Source organism: Diceros bicornis, chromosome 7 (genome assembly GCF_020826845.1).
Source record: "Diceros bicornis minor isolate mBicDic1 chromosome 7, mDicBic1.mat.cur, whole genome shotgun sequence".
Classification (NCBI taxonomy): domain Eukaryota; kingdom Metazoa; phylum Chordata; class Mammalia; order Perissodactyla; family Rhinocerotidae; genus Diceros; species Diceros bicornis.
Genome location: NC_080746.1, coordinates 42,058,155 through 42,082,472, shown reverse-complemented (window position 1 = coordinate 42,082,472; position 24,318 = coordinate 42,058,155).

The following is a 24,318-nucleotide window of genomic DNA, read 5'->3' as shown; positions in this document are numbered from 1 at the left end:
ATTTTCTTTAAATAATCAGTCGACAAGGGAAGATATCATACTAGCTTTAGTTTTTCAAAAGTTTCCTGATAGTATTGATCCAAGGATGACCAGATGGCTTCTTACAAATAAACTCCAGGTGGAATGATATTAGCTTATTTTTATTCATTCCTCTTCTAAATATGTTTGTTTTTCTTTCACAGAACAAAGAATTGAATCAATTCCAGACTGTCTGGAGCCAGTAGAACTTAGGGAAATGATGACTACTGGGGAATGGATTTTAATATATATTTATATATTAAGTATATATGTTTAATCACATATAATATGATTTAGTTGACAATAATTATGAAAGATCAACCTAATATCATGAAGACAATATATTGTTGTCCCTGGTAATCAAACCTGGCTCTACAGAGGTGTTCCAAGAACAAGATTATTGTGGCTGATACTGATATGTGAAGAGTTATCCTTGTGACACAGCCTGAAAGAATATTAAGCTTATATTTGGTAAAGCACTTAAGGGCATTCATTCATTTACATATTCCTCCCTTCCTTTCTCCATTCACTTAATGAGTCCGGGAGATATTCTGATCACTGGGGATACAGAGACACACAATATGCAGTCTGAATCTTCAATGTGTTGGCAGTGTATGGGGGATGTATGCCCATGTACAAACAACTACAGGGAGGTATGAGTAAATGCTTGGATAGTCATCTGTAGGCAGAGCCATACCAGCCCAGAGAGAGAGTGTTTCCCAGAAGGTTTCAGGACGGAGGTGGTATTTGAGCAAGTGAAATGATAGAAATGTGATTCCCTTCTCATTTCTAAGACTCTAATGCTCTATAGTTGCTGAATCTATAAATGAAGTACACACATCATGGCATCAGAGAAAAGAGCTCTCCCCTAGAAAGAGGGGTCAGAAAAGGAAACTATGTGAGGGTAGGGGGCACCTCCTCTATATTGTACAGAAGGAGCGGCAATCAGCTGGGCAAGTAAGGTGGGAAATGGCATTCTAAGCCAAAAGATAACTCACCTGAGAGAGAAAAGCAGGGTGTCTGGGAGGTTTCCAGCCTTTAGACTTGACTGGTGCCCTGTAGACTGGCTCTTTCTGCCATGTGTCACCTGACATTAACTCTGCTGCATTCCACAAGCTGATGCTTTTACTAAATGCTGCAGCTAGAGCTGAATATGGAAGCAACAGAGAATTGGAAGTCAGCTCTGCTATTTATTATTCAGTTGGCTTTTAGCAAATAGTGATTTCCTCAGGTTTCTCCACCTGTAAAATGGGATTAAGGATGATCAGCATTCCTTTCAAAGTTGTTAAATTTATTAAAAAATATAACTTATGTGAAGGGGCTATGAAAATTATCATTCAAATGTTAGTCAAGTTTTCTGGATTCAAAAATAAAGAATTAGAGCTAGTGAAAATGCCAAATAAAAAGGTGGGAGAGTGATGAGTGAAGAATTGTGTAAATGACTTCATGGGACACTATATATACTCTAATGTTTACAAGACTGTGATGTAGATATTTTCACCTTTCTTAGATGAGTACTCGTAGTCACTCAGAGACTGAGTGAGGCCTTGTATTACACTGTGTCTTCAACTTACTATATCAGAATAAGGCTAAGTAAGAAACTTACCCTAAAATTCAGTTTTCCTTTAAGTTAATTCTATTTTTTCCCCCTAGTTGGTATCAGGGCTTTTTACTGTCTCAATAGCTTTGTCAGGTAATAATGAAAACTAAGTTATTCACACATCATTTGGCACTTGTTGAAAAGAAGTCCAGATGCTTTTGAACGATGCCTTCTGACTTTTGTATTCAATGATATTTGTTTATCTTGATTCAGAAATAGCCCAGGAAAATCCATGAAAAATTGGGAAAATTTTCTATTATTACATGTTTCAATAGAGGGATTGTTAAGGTTGGGCAATGCCACAAACCACACAAGGCACAGTGGGTTACCAGAGATATCTTTTCCTTTATGTTACAAAAGGATCCAATAAATAAGAGAGAGAGAGAATGAAAGAGATTCCATATCTTCAAATAAATTTAAAGAGAGGGAAAAAATCACTAGGAGTTGCAAAGAAGTCAGCAATATCAAAAGATGTGTTTATTTCCCACTGGAATTTAGTCTATAAATAACCGTACTGGCAACACCATTTTAAAATCAGGTATAGAGATGCAGAAAGTGTTTTTAAGAGATTTTCCCATTTGTAAAATTTAGGGCTGGTGACCTGAAATACTCCATTAAATTAATCAAAGATTCAGGAAAACGCTGTCTTCTGGTGAAGTCTGTTGAGACTGTGCATTCTTCTGCCCTTTTCGTTCCAACACAATTTCTCCTACGTATGTTCCCTTGGGCAGGGCCCATGGGATGAGTGAGTTGGTTTTATTTAATGTGGTATTTCTACCCCTTCTCACTGCAAGATATTTGAAAGATACTGAAACAGTTTCACTAAATATTTTATATAATCTCCCATTGTAAACGGTTCTCTGTGAAATTTTGTCTATACAGAAAAATCTTTGAGCTAGAAGAGAACATTAAAAAACAAACAGGCTAAGTATTAAAGCAATCTTCCTTAAATGTAATTGGAAATCTGAAGATGTTTATTTGGTGCTCAGCTCTGTGTTTTCTTTATCTTTTATAAATAAAAGTATTAACCGCTATTTATTTGCATAATAATAGCCTCTAACATTTAATAATCTTCTGTTAACATGCTAGGTAATACGCTATACTTTAAGTGAAGCAGCTTATGTAATTTTCTCAGGGGTCTTATGAAATTGGTACTTTTATTATTAGTATCCCCATTATACAAATGAGGAACATGAGACTTTGAAAAATTAAGTAACTTGAGCCTAGTGCCACAGCTAGCTAGTGATGGAGAGTTTAGAACCCAGATAGTCTGACTTCAAAGTCACTGTTAACCCATACCGTTGCTGCTTCTATCAACCTTGTTATTGCACTTTAGTTCCGGCCCACTGGTCCAGTCCATCCCTTTGGCTGAGATCAATAAAAGCATTCTCAGGTGACACAGGAACACCTAGATCCAGAGTGCTGTACCAGTACCAATCACTGTTCTTTCTCATAAACTCATAATACGTGTAGTTCTAAATTTCTTTGTAAGACTAATTCACAAGTGTACTTCAAAAAGTACTGTCTCCAAGGGGACCGGCCTGGGGTCGGCCCCGTGGCGTAGTGGTTAAGTGCACGCGTTCCGCCGCTGCGGACCCTGGTTCGGATCCCCAGCGTGCACCAATGCACCACTTGTCAGGCCATGCTGTGGCTGCATCTCATATAAAGCAGAGGAAGATGGGCATGGATGTTAGCCCAGGGCCAGTCTTCCTCAGCAAAAAAGAGGGGGGTTGGCATGGATGTTAGCTCAGAGCTGATCTTCCTCACAAAAAAAAGATGAAAAAAAAAATGATTAAAAAAAAAAAAAAAAACTGTCTCCAAACCTACCATGAAAGACTTACGTAGATCCACAGGGTTCAGTTCTCCTTCCTCTCCACCAGGAATTCATAGACTATCTAAAACAATTATCCCTACCTCCCCTGCTCCACAATCCGGAAATGGTTTTATTGCTTGAAATAAGTTGATCTGATATTTCTGTCTACATTCCTGACATTTGTAAGCTGCAGAGATCTTAGTTGTAGCTCCTGAGGAACTCCTTGTTAAAAAAAACACTCTGTAGGTAAATAAGAAAGATAACAACTTACATCTTATTATACATTTCTTTCCTAACCTGACCTTGAAAAATCATTGACTTGGCCTAGGAAATCATAGCTTTTTGTTTGAATAATATAAAATTAGGAAATTCCATTTCTCAGAACTCTACAGTTTCCACCTTCCTCCATTAATAGTTGCCACATATTGGGTTCTTCCCAACTCCAGAAAATGTGATACTCTACCTACATTATCTCATTTAATCCTCAAGAGAATTCCATTCATGTGATGATCTATATTTCACAGAAGAATCTACAGCAAAAGAGACTCCATGTCTCACCTATGGTTAAGTAGCTGAGACATAGTTCTCTTAATCATGTAAAGCACACAGTCCCAATGACTCTTGTTACACTATCTCTGTGCTTCTGCCACTTGACTGTTCAATATTTTTATTAAGAAAACATAAACGTGTATTCATAATTCCCTTATAAAATACTTAGTGTTTGTTCCAAAAGTTTTGTTTTTGTTTTTTTAATATAGCTTTCTAATATAACGATCAGAGAACAGGGCTCATTAACATTCATTTGGATGAAATTGGCTGGAAATTAACCTAGAGTTAAAATTATTGACTTTGAAGTTAAAAATAGTGTGCCCTTTCCTCATTTCACTTTGCATTTTGCAGAGTTGATACAGCTTCACATAAATTAAGGGAAACCCCGGAATCCCACCCACAGTGCTGACAGAGGGAAGACAGAGGAATGGCCCCTGTCCCTTTGCACTATCACAATGCCCTTTGAAAATGTTGCTTTTATGCGTGTTGACAAAGCCCAGATGCTGTTAGTGGCTTTCTCCTTCCAGGCATGCAGACTGCAGAGGTCTACTGAGAATAGACCTTGTATGTTACAGAAAGGAAGGACTTTTCACACTCCTTAAAACTATTAACAGACATCTAAACCACTGATATAAATGCCTTTCCAAAGAGGACTCATTAATCCCACTTTTGAAAAATGTTTAAGAAAATTGAATGCAAGCGTTTCTGTGTATATACAATGCGTGATGTTCTTAGAAAGCAGGCAGGAGTTAGTAAGTTGATCATTGAGAATTCTGCTTGCATTTCTATTAGGAAGGGAAATGATTTCCAAGATTAAAGACCATGTTTCTCAAAAAAAAAAAAAAATGCTCTTTTGTTTAAATAGTGAGTGAAGACCTCTTCTGGGGCTATTTTTGTAGGTCTGATATTTCATTAGGATTCCAGATCCATCTATCCTACTCTCTAAAACACAGAGAGATTTCACTGCCTCCTGCAAATCAACATGTCCAAAGCTAAGTATCAGATTTTGTCCCAAACCAGCAACTTTTTCTATTTTCTGTATTCATCATGTAGAACAACCATTCTTCAGAAATATAAGCTATTTTAATTTTCCTTTTTGTCTTCAATCAGTTTTTCCATTCAAAATATATTTGTTGATGTCCTAACATGTGCCCCCTACTGTTAAATGGCTATTTGGGGGCTATCGTAGTGAAAACAGAAACGAAAATAAAAATGAATAAAATCCCAAATTGCTTACCTCATTGAATACATTGTAGTTGAGGGAGTGAGATAATGAAGAAATAAAGTATGTAGAGTATCGGCTGATGATAAAAAGCCATGAGGGAAAACAAAGCAGGAAAAGGGGAAACGTGCGCTGAAGGAGAGTTTATTGCTCCGGATGAGGCAGGGCCTCGATGTCAAGCACTCCCAGTGGTAACTCCTATAAACTAGGTTAAAAGAGAACGAATTTGTTCTGTTGGTCCCAGGCAGATGGTGACAGTGAGACATGTATGTTGGGGGGGAAAGAAGGGTAGCAGTCTGAGTTGCACACAGACATTCTCCAGCTTTCTTTTTAGACTTGCCAAGGGTGACTTGTGAAGCCAGTGATTGGAATCCCTATCTGACTTATCCATAGCAAGTGGAGGCCAAGGTCTCCCTCATGACTTCAACAGCCAGAGGTGTGGAGGTCAGGTGAGGGGGAGCGGGGCAAATCCGATCATATTTCATAGTCACGAAACTCCTTTGATTCTACGTCTCTCACCACAACTACATTACAATCCCCAATTCCAGGTTCAGAAAGCTGCCGCCTAGTTGTTCTTTCAGCTTTCAAACTAGGATGGGGGTAAAACCTCTAACATAAAACATCTTATTGCACTGAAACTGTCTATTACTTCTTTGTATAACCCTTTAGAGTGTAAGATCTTTAATGCAAGAATGGTGTGTCATTCAACTTTTTATCCTGTATGCCTTGACTTAGAGTAAAAGTGAGTAGTTACTTGTTCGATGTACCTTATGGGATAGGCTATAGCGCTGCCCTCAAAATTTCCAGCAACTAGTCCTTGCCTCTGGAGACTAAACTCTTTAACCAATCCTTGAAACTCATAAACCGACTGTGTTCCTGACCTGACTTGAGTCGTATTATATTATTCCACATAAACCACATTCTAACCATATTGAACAGATTTCTGTTGCCCAAACACAATCAGGCAATCAGATATGTTTTCAGCTCCGTATTTTGCTCAAGTTCTTCTCTGAGCCTGGAATATTATCCCTTTCACTTCCAATCTGACATTCTTGTTTACTATTCCAAGCCAATTCCAATATTTTTTCTTATAGAGTTTTTCTTAATATCTACTCTATTCACCTGTGTAATTAACCGTTGTCTCCTCTGGGCTCCCACAGACTGATGTTAGAGACCTCACTCCATCCCACTGTAATTGTAACGAGTTCTTTACATAATTGTTGCACCTAGAGAAAAACTTTCTTATTTATTAGCAAATCTGTTTTCTTGACTGCTTCTCCTACGTGTCAGGGGAATCAAGTCCATTTTAAGATGGACAGGACTGGTGAAATTCCAGAAAAGAAGAAAGAGAGGGAGAAATAGCAGATTTAGGACTTGTTGGTTCGGGTTGCCTTACAACTAAACAAGATCTCTATTGAATTTTCCCCTTTCAACACTGAAAGACTTGGAGGAGGGAAGGTACTATTGGAGATTTTGAATAAAGTTTGATCCCTGACTTGGTTATGTAAAAAGAGTTCATTTTTCCTTCCTTTGTTATTAACATTACATTAAAAAAAAACCCAACAGTTTCTTTCCAACAAGAGAGAAAAGAGTTAGGGACATGCATGGATTATGAAGAAAATTTGAAAAAAAGTGAATATCCCAATAGGTGATAATTTTAAGATTTATTTTATGAGGAAAAATACATAGACTGAGCTAAAAAAATTAAATAGTTACTTTTGTGAACCCTCATTAGTAGATATTAAATTTTGTTATTCATTTGCATATAGTCTCAAATAAGTTAATGAAAAACCCAATAAAATGGAGAGAGATATCAAAGGTAAGTGGCTTCCAGAAGGCCTATTACTTTCATAAAAACAGCATTGTACTTGTGTATGTACATAGAGAAATACATTTCAAAAATGAACAGTTATGTAATCTGACATCAGTACCCATGGCAACATGTAAGGAAAACTGTCAGTTTCTTGGATGAGGCCAGAATCTACAGTGACATCCTAAAATATTCTAGTTAGGTCTGTGCCCAAAGTTAAACCAGTTAAATGTTTTATGAAACTTTTATTGTTATCGTCATGTTATCGATATTTTCTAAGTGATTCAAGAAGTTATAACAATTACCTTGCAGATATTTCACAAATCTGCACTAGCAGAGGTTAACAACTCCTTGTTCCTGTCAGATATGTACTTTCCATTTCCTCTGCTGTTTCTTCCACAGGTTCTGTTCTTCCTTCTCCCAAGTCTACGTTCCCTAATCCATGCTATAGACTTACTACCCATCAGAATTAAAAGCCACTCAGCACTTTTTGAATACTTGTTACATACTGGGATCTGCTAAGACTGTTGCAGATGTCAATACACCATACTATCTGTTGGAAATGGTTTTGGTGGACTAACTTAAAACAGAGACTCTGGTTCAGTTCCCTTTGTCCACTGTAAAGCTTCAAATTAAAAGATTTCTTATGATAAGATTTTAATGATCAGTACAAAATTACTTCTAGACTGTTATATACCTTATATCAGCAACGGTAAACTCACATACCTGAAGAAGCTGGATACGTAACATAAATGTGTAAAGGAAACTACATCTAAGGTGGTAAGAAATGGTAGGGACTATGTTAACTGGAGGGTGTGTGCTTCATATATAAGCATTGAAACTCAAATTTCTTACTATTTTTCTACTACTTTAAAGGCTATAATGAAGGCAACAGTTTTCCAATTTTTTAAACGACAGTTTATGCTTATTATTATGAACATAAGGCCACATGAGATTTTTAATTAAATATTTTATTTTAGAATTTAGAATTGTTTTGGATTTACAGAAAAGTTTCAAGGATAGTACAGAGAGTTCCTCTATAACCTGAACATAGTTAATACTACTGTTAACATCTTACATTAGTGTGGTACATTTGTCAAAAGTGATGAACAGATATTTTACTTATTATTAACTAAAGTACGTACTTTATTCATATTTCCTTAGTTTTATTTTTTTAATATTTTTTTTAAGATTTTATTTATTTATTTTTCCCCCTAAGCCCCAGTAGATAGTTGTCTGTCATAGCTGCACATCCTTCTAGTTGCTGTATGTGGGACGCGGCCTCAGCATGGTCGGAGAAGCAGTGCATCGGTGCGATCCCAGAATCCGAACCCGGGCCGCCAGCAGAGGAGCGCGCGCACTTAACCACTAAGCCACGGGGCCAGCCCTTTTTTAATATTTCTTTGTGAGGAAGATTAGCCCTGAGCTAACTTCTATTGCCAATCCTTCTCTTTTTGCTGAGCAAGATTGGCTCTGAGCTAACATCTGTGCCCATCTTCATCTATTTTATGTGGGACGCCTGCCACAGCGTGGCTTAATAAGTGGTGCATTGGCGCACGCCTGGGATCTGAACCTGCGAACTCCGGGCCGCCAAAGCAGAGCGTGCGAACTTAACCACTACGCCACTGGGCTGGCTGCTCCTTAGTTTTTACTAATGTCCTTTTACTGTTCTAAGATCCTATAAGGATACCATATTTAGTTGTCATATCTCCTTAGATCCCTCTAGACTAAGATAATTTCTTAGATTTTCCTTGTTTTTGATGATGTAACAGTTTTGAGGAATACAGGTTAGGTATTTTGTAAAATGTCATTCATTTTGAGTTTGCCTCATGTTTTTTCTTGTGATTAGACTGGGGTTATGGATTTTGGGGATAAAGAACACATATGTAAAGTATCATTCTCATCACATCTTATCAAGGGTACAAACTATTGATACAATTCATCATTGTTGATGTTAACCAAGATCTCCTGACTGAGGAAGTGTTGGCTAGGTTTCTCCACTGTAAAGTAACTCCTATATCCCCCTTTCCATATTGTACCTTTTAGAAGAAAGTCACTCTTAATTAGTTCACTCCTTAAAGAGCCCATGTTAAGAGATGTTGAGTTAGGCTCCATCTCCTTGAGGAGGGAGTGTCTATATAAACCAATTGGAATTCTTCTTTATGGGATATTTGTCTGTTTTCCCTTATTTACTCATGTATTCAAACATTTATTTATGTTAATATAAATTCATGGATATTTATTTTATACTTTGGGTTATAATCCAATACAGTTCTATTTATTATCTAGTTTAAATTGTTCCAGGTTTGGTTATTGGAAGTTCTTTCAGCTGTCTTTTGTGTCTCTTAGACATATGCCTATCATTTGTTGCTGTTTTGGTTTTGTTTAGTACTTCCTTACTTTCGGGTACTAATAATGCTCCAGGCTCATCTGTATATTTCCTGCCCAAGACCTAGAATCAGCCATTTCTCCAAAAAGCTCAGCTTTCTTTTGTTGAAGAATGATACCAGAAACCAAGATCTTGGCACTGAGTTTGTTCACTGCTCCTAGAACGTCATTGCTTCTGGGTTTCTCCGCAGATAGAGTTAGCAAATATATGGGTGTGTAATCACCTGTGTATACACATATATCTATCGTTATTGATGATTCATCATCTGAATCTATGTAAGCTAATCATGAGTACACAATGCCATCTCTAACTCTAATCCAGTGCTACAAGTTTCATTCTCGCCTTCCCCCTCGCTTGGCTGCAACTCCACACTCTAACAGTGAGAATCTTGGCTCCCACCACCAACTATATATTGACTTACTTGTTTAATCCAACTCCATATATAGTGGTTTAAAATTTTTTAACCCATATTCCCGTGGGAAACAACTTGACCAGCTTGAGTTCAGTGCTTATGCATAGTTCCTTTTATCTTTAGTTTTATAATCTCCACTAACTCCCAAAGTTACTTAGGTCAGTACCTTTTACCTGTCCTGCCTCCATTTGCCTAGGTGTTTGTTTGTTTGTTTGAGGTGGGGTTGAGGTGGGGATAGGACTTAATCTATTTGATCTTCTCTGAGTTTCCTGAATCTTCTGCCTCCTCTCTTTCTTCTCCTTCTGATGTTCCAATTATGCATGTTACACCTTTTGATATTGTCTCACAGCACTTGAATGTTCTGAACTATGTGTTGTTAATGCTTTTATTGTTCTATCTTATTTGTCTTTGAGCTTCTGTTTGAGAAATTCCTATTGACCTATCTTCAAGGTCACTGGTTCTTTCCTCAGATGTGTTGAATCTACTGATGAGCCTGTTCAATGCATTCTTGAATTCTGTTACTGCTTTTTTGATTTCCAGCATTTTCTTTTGAATCTTTCTTATTGTTTCCATGTCTCTGCTAACAATAGACATCTGGTCTTGTATGCTGTATTCTTTTCCCATTAGAACCCTTAATATAATAATCATAATTACTTTATGATTATGATTATGTCTGATAATCCCAACTTTTGTTTCATATCTGAGTCTGGTGGTGATACTTGCTTTACTCTTTAGCCTGTGTTTTTTCCTGCCATTTGGCAAGCCTTGTGATTTTTTGTTTAAAATTGGACATGTTGTATTGGGTAATAGGTTCTGAGATCTTTAGTGTTAGTCTGGCTAGGAATTTGGCTATGTTTAATGTTTTTGTATCAATAACCACCAGAGGCTTCAAATCCCTCTACTGTCCTTGTTTCCACCTTCTCTCTTGGCTTTGGGCTTCCCTTTATACTGCTACTCAGGGTGGATCTGCGACTTGCAGCTCTTTCACTTGCAATCCATTATCATTATACAGCCTTGTTGGTGTCATGGTACAGTATGGATGAGAGGGAAATTCTATAATCTTCTAATTAAGCTTCAGTCTTTCAGGATCCCAGTGTCTCAGGGGTATGACCTTCACAAACCTTAGTCACTCTTCCAAGGTCGTAGTTGCTGCCGTTGTTTTTTTGTTCTCTGCTCTCCTACCCCTTTTCTGGTTGTGGCATTGCTAATCTAATTTTTGAAGCCACTTCTCCTGTTGTCTATGTTCCCCTGTTCCCGCCCCCACTTTGGTGAGATTGGAAGCCAGGAGAGGCCTGCAGTATAGAAAGAATCCCCTTCCTCCAGCTAGAATCAAGTTTCAGAATTGTGCTCTGGAAGATTCCTTCCCCTGGATACTAGGACTTTCTTAGAGAGAAGAGTCTGGGTGGGTTTCCTGGAAGCACTGTTTTCTTCTCCTGCCAGGGCCTGGAAGAAATCTTTCCGATCATCGTGGTGGGTACCTGGTGGCTTTACTGGAGTGAAAGCATGTGAAAATGTGGGGATTCCCTTATGAATGCAAGTCCCTAGAGTTTCTCATTCTCATGCTAGTCTGCATTCAGCCCTCAGCACTTCATTAAAATTACTGTTTACTGTTCCTAACAGTTCATGGTCTCCAGTAGCTTTTACTCCAGGTAAGTAGATCTCAGCTGTGGCTGTTTGCCTGTGCTTCTTTCTCCAGATTTTGGGAGATGCAGTTTGCCCTATAACTTCAGTTCTCTGATAAGGCCAAGAAAAGTCATTGACTTTCAGTTTGTCCAGGTTTTTCTTGTTGTGAGAGTGAGTGATGACTAGCTCCTTACATTAGACCTGAACGTAGAAGCCCTAGGTTACCAATTTTTGATTGATATATTTTTACCATCTAAACCCTGAACAATTTTATCATATATGTTTCTTCTGTCAAATAGCAAAGGAGTGGAAACAGTGGAAAAACCTAGCAATTTTATGACAACAAAATACCAAATCCAGAAAGTCTAACTTTAGCTGTCTAACCACCAAGGTTGAGGAAACAGAACTCGAAAATATGTTTATACCTTACTAATGTAGTAGAGTCTAAAAATTCAATTGCCTTACAACTGGGATATATAGAAAGACAAACAAAAATGCTTCTTTCTTTTTTCTGTAATTAATCTGCTCTTCCTTAAAATGCCACTTACTGGTTAATTGGAAAATTAATAATTTCATTTAATCCCATTTGGTAAACTTAGTCTGCTGAAGTAATTTAAACAGACTCTCTAGGTAATATTATCACATGGTTAAAAATTGTCAGTATTAAAATCGTCCCATTTGCAACAACATGGATGGGCCTGGAGCGTATTGTGTTAAGTGAAATAAGCCAGAAAGAGAAAGACAAACACTGTATGATCTCACTCATATGTGGAATATAAACCAACACATGGACAGAGAAAACTGTACTGTAGTTACCAGGGGCAGTGGGGGTGAGGGGTGGGCACAAGGGGTGAAGGGAGTCATATATATGGTGATGGACAAACAAAAATGACAACCCAAAATTTCACAATGTTAAAAACCATTAAAACTTCAATAAAAAAAAAAAAATTATCACGTCAAAAAAAAAAATGACCGGTATTTCCTGGGCCTCTGATACTTTCCTCAAGATGTCATCCAGCTCCTTAATGGAATGAAATCCCTTGGCTTATATTTGATTGAGAAGGACAAGATCCTTAGATTCTTCTGACATCCTTTTAATGTATTCTCTCTTCTCTGGTCACTGGGAGCTTTGTTGACTTCCACACTGAAGTCTGCAGTTGGCATATCATTTTTTTTCTTAATGTGTTTTCATCAGAGCATGGTGATACTTCATTTCAAAGCCTTATGCTAGTTCCTGCTGGTTGCAGAGTCTTGAATATATTCTTTATTCTCTATCCAACCTGAAGGCCCATTGGTCTTTGGGGAAGAGGTGCCTCTTCCAGCCAGAGCAGGATCTATGGCATCCCTTTTGGCTCTCATTTCAGTTTTCACATCATTGGGAACTGAGAAAAGCTATAAGCTACCTAATTTAGATGGCTGCCTTCAAGTTTGATGTTAGAACTATCAGAGAAATGATATTTTCAGAATCCTAATCTAGTGCAGTGGTCAAAATCCCTCCGCTAATGGTATTGTCTTCATTTACGCATAGCATCTCCATCTTCCCCGAGCCTATGCCAGTATAAAGGAAAGCAGAGATACATTTAATCCTCTAGATCTCTTTCTCTTCCCTTTCCATCCTCCTTTCCATCATCCTTTTGGCCAGAAAGGATGATTCTTTCCTATATAATTCTTCTTTCTTGATTCTAAATTTCTGGCTAAGACTAAAATCCGAGCCCTTCATATTGGATTTGATATTCAAAGCACATAAATGTGCACAGAGATAAAAAATGATTAGGAAAATTCTCTTTCAATGTAAAACTTGGAGGGTTATTTTCTTGAATTATAATTTTAAATGCAAGCCGCAAGTTGAATATATTTGCTGTTTTCTTTGTATTTTAAAAATTCTAAACTCTTCCCAGTTAGATGGATTTCTAGGTCTGAGGAGGACAAACATTGTGTATTTAGAAAGTTTAAAGAGAAAACACATTTTTAACTTTCAAACAGTCATCCCATTAAACTAACAACCCTCTAAGTCAGGTTTGGCCTCCACAGATAAGGAGACTGAGATTTATAAAGAGTAAGTGTGTTGCCCAAGTTCACTTAGGGAATAAGCGGTGGTGGCAATATTGATATCCAGGGCTGAACATAGAGTCTGGGTTATTTTCCCCTTACTGCTTCAGATTTTATGACCTGTGAGGTTCTCCTCATCCCTAAATTCAGAGGAGAAGAGGTTCCCATGTGCCTTCATAGCAGGCATTCAACGTTCATACAACAAAATTTATTAATCATACAGTAGGTGCCAAGCACAGCACTAGCCCCTAGGAATACAACTGTGAGAAAGGCAGAAGTAGTTTGTGCAGTTAGAAAGTTGATAGTCTTCCAGGAGATACAGAATTTCAACACAAAATTAAATACATTTTAAGACCTGTTATGATGGAGAAAGGACAGTGTATTCTTCATATTTTGCTTTGCATCACTTTTTCTGAAGTTTTTTTCTCTCTGCTTTATAACTCAGGTATTTGGGTAATTGTCTTACTTATGTACAGGTCATTTTTTCTCTACTCTGCTCTCTCCTTGAAGCCTCAAGGACCCAGAACAAGACCTTTCACTAAATAGACAGCCAGTGGAATTAAGATAACATCGGACTGAGGGTCAAAAAAAACATTAGGTTTGACTCTCGGTTCAGTTGCTTTATTAGCTGAATGACCTAAGGCAGGTTACTTGACCACTCTTGAGACTAATTTTTGTTCATCTATAAATTGAAGGTCATAATAACTACTTTACAGAGTTGTTATGCTGATCAAATGAGTTAATATATGTGAATAACACTTTAAAGTGTGCAGAAAGCTACAGATATATGATAGTAAAGAATTACTTTGAAAGTGTTTAACAACTAGAGAGTTCAATTACACATGGTAAGCGTTAAAAAACAGACTATATTGGGCCGGCCCTGTGGCTTAGCGGTTAAGTGCGTGCGCTCCACTGCTGGCGGCACAGGTTCGGATCCTGGGCACGCACCGACACACCGCTTCTCCGGCCATGCTGAGGCCGCGTTCCACATACAGCAACTAGAAGGACGTGCAACTATGATGTACAACTGTCTACTGGGGCTTTGGGGGGGAAAAAAAAGGAGGAGGATTGACAATAGATGTTAGCGCAGAGCCGGTCTTCCACAGCAAAAAGAGGAGGATTAGCATGGATGTTAGCTCAGGGCTGACCTTCCTCACAAAAAAAAAAAAAAACAAAAAAACCAGACTATATTTAAATATTAAAAACCACTCTTAAAAAATACCTTTAAAGTATTTTTTACAAAATATTATTTTCCCATAAATGCAAGCCAACCTAGCTTGTACACAAGTAATGACTTTGCCCTTCCAATCATGACTTCAAATCCACAGAAGTGCTTAAAGCATTACCTCCTTCAGACAGAAATGCAGTTGGCTTCTAGTTGTTTGCTATAGATTTTATCTTTCAACATATTAAATACTGTCGTAGAATATATGACAGAAACATGCCTAGTACATCAGCTCATAGATTATCAGAGAAGGCTTCCCTGAAAAAATGGTTCCTCTGACAGGTTTCTGCCACACAATCTCATACAACAAGATTTAAAAGGCAATTGCTTATACTTCTTTTGTAGCAATAATAAGACCTAGAATTTTGTACTCCAACTGAATTAATGTTTAAATATTCCTGCTCTTTGTATATCATGTGCTTCACTGTCTAAGTCCTGGGCTACTTTGGAAAGCATTATCATTGCACAAAGGAGTTTGGATTCAACTAACCTAGTCCTGTTCATAAACACCTAGAAAAATAAGAGGCAAGGAATGTTCAAGGGCAGAGACAAGAGAGGGGAGGTTAAGGAGGACACACGGCTAACTTGTAAACTAAGAACCAATCCTCTCCATGCAGTGACTTAAGTTATTGAAAGTCAATTCAGAATTCTACACTCAATTCACTTTTTGTATGCCATAAATTTGATCTAAGAAAAATTTATAGGATGGCTGGTTTCCCAGATATTGGAATTAAATGAATTGTTGAGGCTTATAGAAAGAAAACAAGGTTTTAAAGACCAAATAACATATAAAACATTTTTAAAAGACAATGGCAATGGTAAAGGGAAACTATAAATATGATCAGACTGGAAGCAGGATATCATAGGGAAACAGCTTATACAGTTTTAGAAGATTGTGAGATCAGATAATATGTCAAAAATGAACTGTCACAAGCTTATTTTATTGAACTAAGGAGGATGTTTGTATTCATACTTACCCTGACAGGGGACGCAGAAAGACAAAATCAGGCAAGCTGTCTTTAGGCTTTATCCTCAAAGAACCAAAAATGGGTCAGATGAACACCCAGAAACTTAGCTAGAAATTACCTGTGAAATGTGTTGGCCATTTCAAATTTCTTCATGAAACTCAAGAAAAGTCATTTGCGAGGTCATATGGATGAGTACACACAGCAAAGTCATGAACATACTTCACTCTCACTGGTCTGATAACTCTCATATGGTTGATATGGAAGAAGAGGTGGCAATAAGCTATTGTTTTTATAAGTTTAAGGAGTTGCATGGGTCACACCCCTGGTTCCAAAAAGTAAATGGAGAAATCAAGAGGTCAACAGTGAAATTTCCATTTTAATGACAAGGACTAGATCAAACTCAAACAAGTATTCTACTGTTAAGTAAACATTTGTTTTTTCACATAAACATGAAATATACCCTAAATTTTTTATGAGATGCAGTCATGAATCCAGGCACAACATTTTACCATGGCACCATTTTTGCACATTGAAAGAAGGCTGGCCAGGGGTAGTGCCCAGTCTATAGCTGCAATAGGTACCCATCCGAGGATTACACTTAGTTTCCATGGCTTTGGTTAAGCAATTGAGCTAGCCTACCACATAACCCCTAATAAAATATGAGCCTATATCGTATGGCTCTTGGGCCAGAAATATCTAAATAATTTTTGAGTCTCTGTGTTTCTGGAAGAATGGGCTGAATCTACTGAGTTGAAACTTGAGAAAAGTGAAAAGCCTGCGTTTAGGTCTGATCACCAATTATGCAAGTATGAGGTGAGGAGTTCAGAGCTAAGCACAAAAGGATAGAAAGAAAATCTAGGGTATTTAGTTGGTATAAGTTCCTAATCAATCAACCATGTGATATGGTTGCGCAGAGCAAACCAGTTAGATAGTTGTCAGAAGAATCAATCTATAAAACACTTCATGTCATTTTTCAGAAGAGGAAACAGAGGCATGAAATTTAAGTAACTTGTCCCAAATCACAAATCTATTACAATAGCTGAAAATGGAGCCAGATCTGACTCCAAATGCTGTGTGTTCTTTCCGTTTCCTGAAATCACACAAATGAGGGAATTCAAAATCATAATCTATGAGAAATAAATGATTGGAAGAACTTTAAATATTTCCTTTAGGGATTAGAAGACATGGAGAATGGTGGAGACAAGCAAATTCATGATTCTACGATTTAAATGTCTGATGATCCATTAATGACACAAAAGATAACAGAGGAGCAAATGAATGTAATTTAAGGATAGCAAGCCATCTATTGAGCTAGAAAAATCAAAAGAAATGAAAGGGCCACCTAGGTAGTAATGAGTTTCCTGATAAGAAATGTGCTTTGGTAGAGGCTAAATATTTGTCAACAGAATTGTTACAGAGGAGATTGAAATATTGTGAAATATGGCCATACTATATGATATGAAACTCTGACTCTCAGAGTTTTTACGAGTCTATGATACTCTAGAAGCACACATATAATATAGGATAATCTCTGGACTAGACTGTCAGGACTTTTTCCCTGGTTCCATTCTTTGATCCAAATTAACCAAAGAAGAGCTAACAACAGACAGAGAAAACAGACAAAGAAGAAAAGAATCCCTGTTGGCTTCAGGAATGGCTTCAGTTTCAGTATTACACAACACTGTTGTCCATGATGCTTGGTTTCCCCAGAGATGCTCAGTGATATGATTTAGGTAAGTGCATCATGTTACTCACTTCAATACCTGCTTGATGTCCTGCTTCCCCTGAGGACCAAATAACAGCTTATCATTGGTCTAATAATACTCTGCTGTGAGGTCTCTTACATCTGCTTCCCTCCATTACTGATTGGCTGCACGACACTGATCAAGTTACAACTGTCTCATGAGTGTGCTAAGCAGTGCTAGCAGTCTTTCAATCTAATTTACTGTAGGAATAAAAAGTAACTCAGGAATGATCTATAGAGCGGTGACAATGCACAGGAGACTTGGTGAACTCTAGAGCATGGTGTTTGCAGCAGAAGAGATATCCAGGTCAGCAATTTAACATCCAGCTCAGAAAATAAAAGTGCAAATATTCATTTGCTCACATATATATTAGGTAATTTAGATATGCATTGCAGAGAGCTAAGTAGTCATAAGGACTCATATGGAGTCTTTTCATGGTCTTTGATTATGGGAGCATCTCATGTAAACACAGTACCATTAATGGGTCCTGGAGTTCTGATGCAAGGTATTGTCCAGCGTAGGATAAGGTGAAGTCATACCAGGTATTATCATACGCTATTTGCATGTATCATCACCAATAATCTTCATGGTGACAGTAGAAGGTAGGTACAATTATCCCCATTGTACACATGGGAAAAATTTCATCGGTGATAGATAATGATCTGTCCCAGTTCAGCTCTTATTAATTATTCTATTTTGGGCACATGACTTAACTTCATGTGAGATACAATTTTTATTACATAAAATGTGTATAATAATAATGAATACATTTTATTGCACACGTAATTTAAAACAAAAAATGTGTAAAATAATAAGCATAATATTATGATAATAATAGCAAAGAATTGTAGCACAGCAAAACACTATGACAACATAACCTGCAATAAGGCAAATTTGGATAAAATGGGATTTGCAATTGCCCATCCTCTCTCTCTCACCCAACCCAAGTTCTCAAGTGGAGGCAGGCTCAAGTTCTTGTAATTGATGGGAATGGGGTTGAGGTGAAGGAATTAGAAAGGAGGAAATAGTAAAAGAGGGGGAGGAGGGGGAACCGAGCTGAGAAATAATATCAGGCAACCCCTTCTCAGGAAGGAAGGAGGCCAATTGCAGGTCCCTGTGTCACCAGCAATCTCTGGCTTAGTCTCCCCCAGTAGAGCCAGGAAAACACGTGTCAACTAACCAGGAAGTCCCTGGATGTTCCAGACAGCTAGAGGACTCAGAATCATTCTTATCAATATTTAAGCTACAGTTAAAAAAAACACCACCAGAGCCCACTAAACAACAGCTGGAACTGGGACATATTTGTATCACTGCAGCTACCCTAGAATTCCCAATTGCCAGCTGTGCGGGTTTACTCCGGTTAGTTCATTAATCTCTTTGTAGTCAATCCCTCATTTCACTTGGAAGAGATTTTTTGGGGCCAAATCTATCAAATTATGACAATGTTTTCCTTTAATAATAACCACTATCGTATACTGAGAACTTCTGTGCCTATCACTGCCTTAATCACTATTCATGTAATATTTAATAATGTTAATGCTGTGGCATTGGTACCATTATTATGCACTGTTTGTAGATGAGGGAATCGAGAGGCTAAGCTGAAGCCAATCTGCAAGCTCACACGGTGTTTCAGTGACCTATTGATTGTAACAAATCACCCCAAACTTAATAGCTTAAAAACACCAGCCATTTTATTTGCTCGCAAGCAGCAGTGAGAGCTTTGGCTGAACGCAGTGAGGCCACACCACAAGGTCTGGGGCCTCGTTGCGGTGCTTAAACAGCTAGAGCTGGATGAGGTGACTGGGATGAGCCCTGTCTGGTCTCTGAATTCTGGCTATCTATCTGGGTATTTCTTCACGAGGCTACTGCGAGCTTCTTCGGCATGGTGATCTCACGGTTGCAAGAGACAGTGTTCCAAAAGGCAAGTCTGCTGTGAAAGTGCTTACTAAACCTCTGTGTCCACTATGTTTCCTAACGTCCCACTGGCCACAAGTCACATGAAAAAGCAGTGTCACTGTGGGAGAGGATTAAACAAAGTCTAGTAGACAAGCAAAATGATGCGTGTGTTCTAGGGGGGTATAAGACCCACCAAGAGGAGTAATTCTACCAGACTTGTGTGTATGTGTGTGTGGAAAGGAGAGGGTTTGTCAGGTAAGACTAGAGGGAAAAGAAATCATAAAACTGTAGAATTGCAAAGAGATTCAGCCCTTCATTTTACATAAGTGGGGCCCCAATAGGAACGAATCCGGGCTAAAGACACAAATCTGATTATTGGCAAAGACTAGACTCATAATGCATATGGCTCCAAAATCCAAAGGAGAAGCTCTAAGAGAGTTTGCAGCATGTGGTAACCTGGAGAATGTGAGAAAAATGCGTGGGAGGAATGAGGCTCAAGAGGAATAAGAAGACCCCAACAGTGAAGAGTCTAAAAGTCCAGTCCTTGGAGGTTTCTCTTAAGTAGCCTGCTTGAGGATCCGGTAGACCTGCAATGTCCCCTCGGCTGCACTGGGCAGGCTGAAAAGCCATACCCCTCTCCACATCAGGGGCCCAGTATTCTTCTGCTTATTTGGAGTACTTAACATTCTGCGATTTGTCTACGGGTTTACATTTGAGTATCTGTCTTGGAGTGTAAACTCCTAGAAAGCAAAAGCCTGCTTATCTTAAATATAGAGTGAAGTAAAATTATGTAATAAATGCTTTAGGATTATAAAAATGATGAAACATGTATGGGCTCTTAAATTTGCAAGGGGTCCCAATATATCTACAGCATCTGCTATATAGCAAATTTGGTACTATCTTACATAGAGCTTTTATTTAATCAACTTAAAAAAAATTGTAAGATAGATGTGTTTTTAATCCTTTATTTCACAAAGGAAACTAAGTGTGAAATGGCTAAATGACTCGCTCAGCGTCACACCACGAGAAAGTGGCACAATCAGGATTTAAAATTTGAACACTATGCTGTGCCGCTTTTCTTTTATGCAATAAAACTATAATCACATGGAAAGCCAGGAGAGTGTATTTAAAACCCACGGGGGTTTGCATGCAGGGTCAGACATCTATCTCTAACTTGGCCTTGTGGAAATGATATAACGTCTCTGAGCTAGACAAGATTATTTCTAACACACACTCCATCTCTAAAATGTTTCCAGCATTCACTGGCAATTGAAAACCAATGTTATTCAATGCAGCGCCATCTGGTGTTCATTGATGAGATTACCTGATGGTTCTTGCTAAATAAAAAGAAAGGAAAAGTTATCAGTTAAAAGAACTACAAAATACACGTTATAAATATACACTATTTACCCAAGATCTACCCAACTGTGGATTTCATTTATTTCCTTGTATAATGTTTATAAAGTAGGTGTTAAAATATCAAAAGCATTACACTAACTGAATGGTTGTGCAATATCACATACAGGGATAGACACCACCTTCACATAAAAATGGGGTCGATTATACCTGCACATTTCATATTCAGTACAAAAACAGTAATAGGTCCCATCACATTTCTATGTAATTAGTGTTAAATACATTTTAATCCCGTGTAGCTACATGTATTTGAACAGTAACCAGCACTATTGTATTTGAACTGTGTAATTACACACTGGATCTCTCAGTGGCAGAAAATGTATAATTATGAAGTTCTTCACAATATTGGAAGAAAACAACTATGTGGTGCTGAGGGAAAGCACAGTGGGATTATGCTTCCTGTGATTCCACATCTCTTAGTTCAGTGCCTACTTAACTTTCTATACAGTGTAATTAGGCGTGGGGTTGGGTTGGAACGCAAACTGTATCTAATGTATTAACGGCAACTCTTATTCACAAATAGCTAAAGAGTATTCCACCAAGTTCATGCCAACAGTTTCCCTTTCACATAATACAAGTAATTTGCCACTCCACGCAGAGAAACACTATTATATTTTCTGCTTTTTAAAACAAGATTCTAAAAATATTTCCCCGAGCTACTCAAAATGCATCCCCAGTGTTGGTATTATACAAGTTTTCTAGATTTGTGAAGCACAATGACACACGGGAGTTAAAGTGGATGAGGTATGCTCAGTAAGTAAGAATGAATGAAAACTGAATATGAGCTAGATGTTGGATTTCTTGTTTGCTCTCTCAACAGATGGGAGGCTCTACAATGACTTTCAAAAGGACTTGGCTAAAGGATATGTTTTATTTTTCGTAATTCTGTGGCACTTACATGTCAAGTCCTTCATTTAAACTTGTTTAAAAATAAATTCAATATCTACAAAATTTGGGAGAATCGTCTTTATAGCAACTCACATGAAAACCTTAGTAGAAGAGAGGCTTCACAGAAGCTAGTGAGAGGATGTGCTTAAGAAAAGCATCTTGGGCAGCATTTGTGAGTATGATGTCCAAACCTCAGGAAGTAGCTGTCCCACAATGCTTTGGTTAGGAGAGAGAATGTTCTAGAGAAGGTGAAGGAAATGAGATCAAGTAAAAAGAAGCTGAAAGAACTTATGTTCAGCCTGGGCTTAGAGGGAATTCATACAACAAACAAAATTTTTCAGATAATTAAATGTACTACATAAAGGCAAAAAGTGATGCAAGAGAGGCTGGCAGCGTGGCGTAGCAGTTAAGTTTGTGCACTCCACTTCAGTGGCCTGGGGTTCACAGGTTCGGATCCCAGGCGCTGACCTATGCACCACTTATCAAGCCATGCTGTGGCGGTGTCCCACATATAAAAAAGTAGAGGAAGATAGGCACAGTTGTTAGCCCAGGGCCAATCTTCCTCAGCAAAAAGAGGAGGATTGACAACAGATGTTAGATCAGGGCTAATCTTCCTCACAAAAAAGACTTAAAAAAAAAAGTGATGCAATAGAGATGACTGGGAGAGCAGAAACTGTTTGAGATAAGATGGAGAAGGGATGACTTTTCCAACAAAATAAGAGTTGAGCTGAAAGCTAAACTCTGAGAAGGAGGCAGCTTTGCAGGAATCTCATGGAAGAAATTCCAAGCAGGGGCAAACGCAGGTGCAAAATCCCTGGGGCCAGATAACAAAAGAAAATCAAAGAACCTGATACAAAAAGAGCCAAGAAGATTGTTAGCAGTGACCACTTTAATCCTGGATGTGGAAACCAGATAAATATCCAGGATTCGAAAGGAGGCTAGCATTGTTTGGAAGTTAAACTGGGAAAGGGTGAATAAATTGGAACATCCAAACCATAGAGTCAAAACATATGTGAAAATAGGTCATGTCATAACGGAGTCCAATTTATTCTCTTCTATTTCAAAGAAGCTATTAATTACTCTCATTTAAAATATCTTATGCTATACAGCAATTCACTTTGTCTTTGTACGCTCAAGTTTTGGAGGTATTTCTTTTGCCATTTATTTCATTTCTATACAATTAAAGGAGCATTAATGAGATGAAAAACGTTTCAGGCTATTAAAAGCTATTTGTGGATTAATACACATGATTAGTTTATTGCTAATTTCATATTTAATCAAAATGCTTGGACTTTGAATATTAAGATGTCCAAGAGAGTTGGTTTTTCTTTCTATTTAAGTAAGTCAAACAAGAAAGGAAATTCTACCATTTCTTCCTATAGAATTTATGGTCTTTCAGAAAGATCATATTGGGCAATGCAAAGAGAATTGGTTTGTGAATACTAGCTCTGACTCCACTACTTACAAGGCATAAGAACTTGGGGAAGTCATTGAATCTTCCTAAGCGTGTGTTATCATGATGTAAAATGAGTCTGCATTGTACGGCATCTCTTTTTACAATTTTCTCCAGTCTTCTAACATTCTATGATTATTATATTTCTGTTCCATCCTAAGAGCCTCTCTGGATATCCTTACCCTTGTAGTAGAATTGTATTCTTACAATAGAATATCTATATAGTATATATAATGTATGTTAAGAATATATATTTTTAAATGGATTTTTAAAATTGGAATATTCTGTTGTGTTTTTCCAATCTTAATGTAATTTGCAACTTTAACAACATATTCTCTCCTTTCTACCACACAATCCCCATTTTATTTCATGAGACAATATGTTAGTTTCTCATCATACTTGACTTCCTACTTCTCATATCTAATCATCACAGCTCTTGAGCCTTCAGACAATCTCAGACACTCCTATGATTTTTCTTTCCTTTTTCAAATGGGTGGAAAATATCTCCTTTCCTCTTTCTTTTGGCACATTTCCCATTCACGCTAAGTATTGGATCTGTAAGTCAACTTAGTTATCAACATTTAGAAAACTGATTTTTTAACTAAAAAAATCTTTGGATAATAAAATCTTTGGATAAAAAAGTAATTTTATTTTTTTTTTTGGAAAATTCTGGTGTTTAATTATAATGGACAATTGTATATAAAGTATATTGTTTTAAGTTAATAAAAAATTTCTATCTATTTAGAAACACTAGTGTGAACAGTTTTGCTCAGTGTGAATTATGGTGTTGGTGGCAAAAGTAGTTATTTTTCTCAACCTTAGGTCATGCTTTATACTCCAAACATAAACTTTCTGAAAATATTACAAAACAGATTAAAAGAAAGAGGAAATGGATTTTTATGCTTTCTGATTCAGAAAAAAAGTGAGAGACTCAAGCACTTTTGTGGTTAGCAGCAGATTCATGGATTGAGGAGCAAAGCAATGTTTCTTTGCAACAGAGAGGTAGAGAAAATCTATTCATGAGCACTTCCCGCCCATGATCTTGGGAACACATTAAGAGTTCAGTCCACATTGGAAAGCGTTCTTAGACACTATTGTTCCTTTAGGTCCTATTAATCAGAAAGTAAAAAAAAAAAAAAAAAAAAATTTAATTGTGGTAAATTATATATAACATAAAATTTACCACTTTAACCATTTTTAAGTGTACAGTTCAGTGGCATTAAGTATATTCACATTGTTATG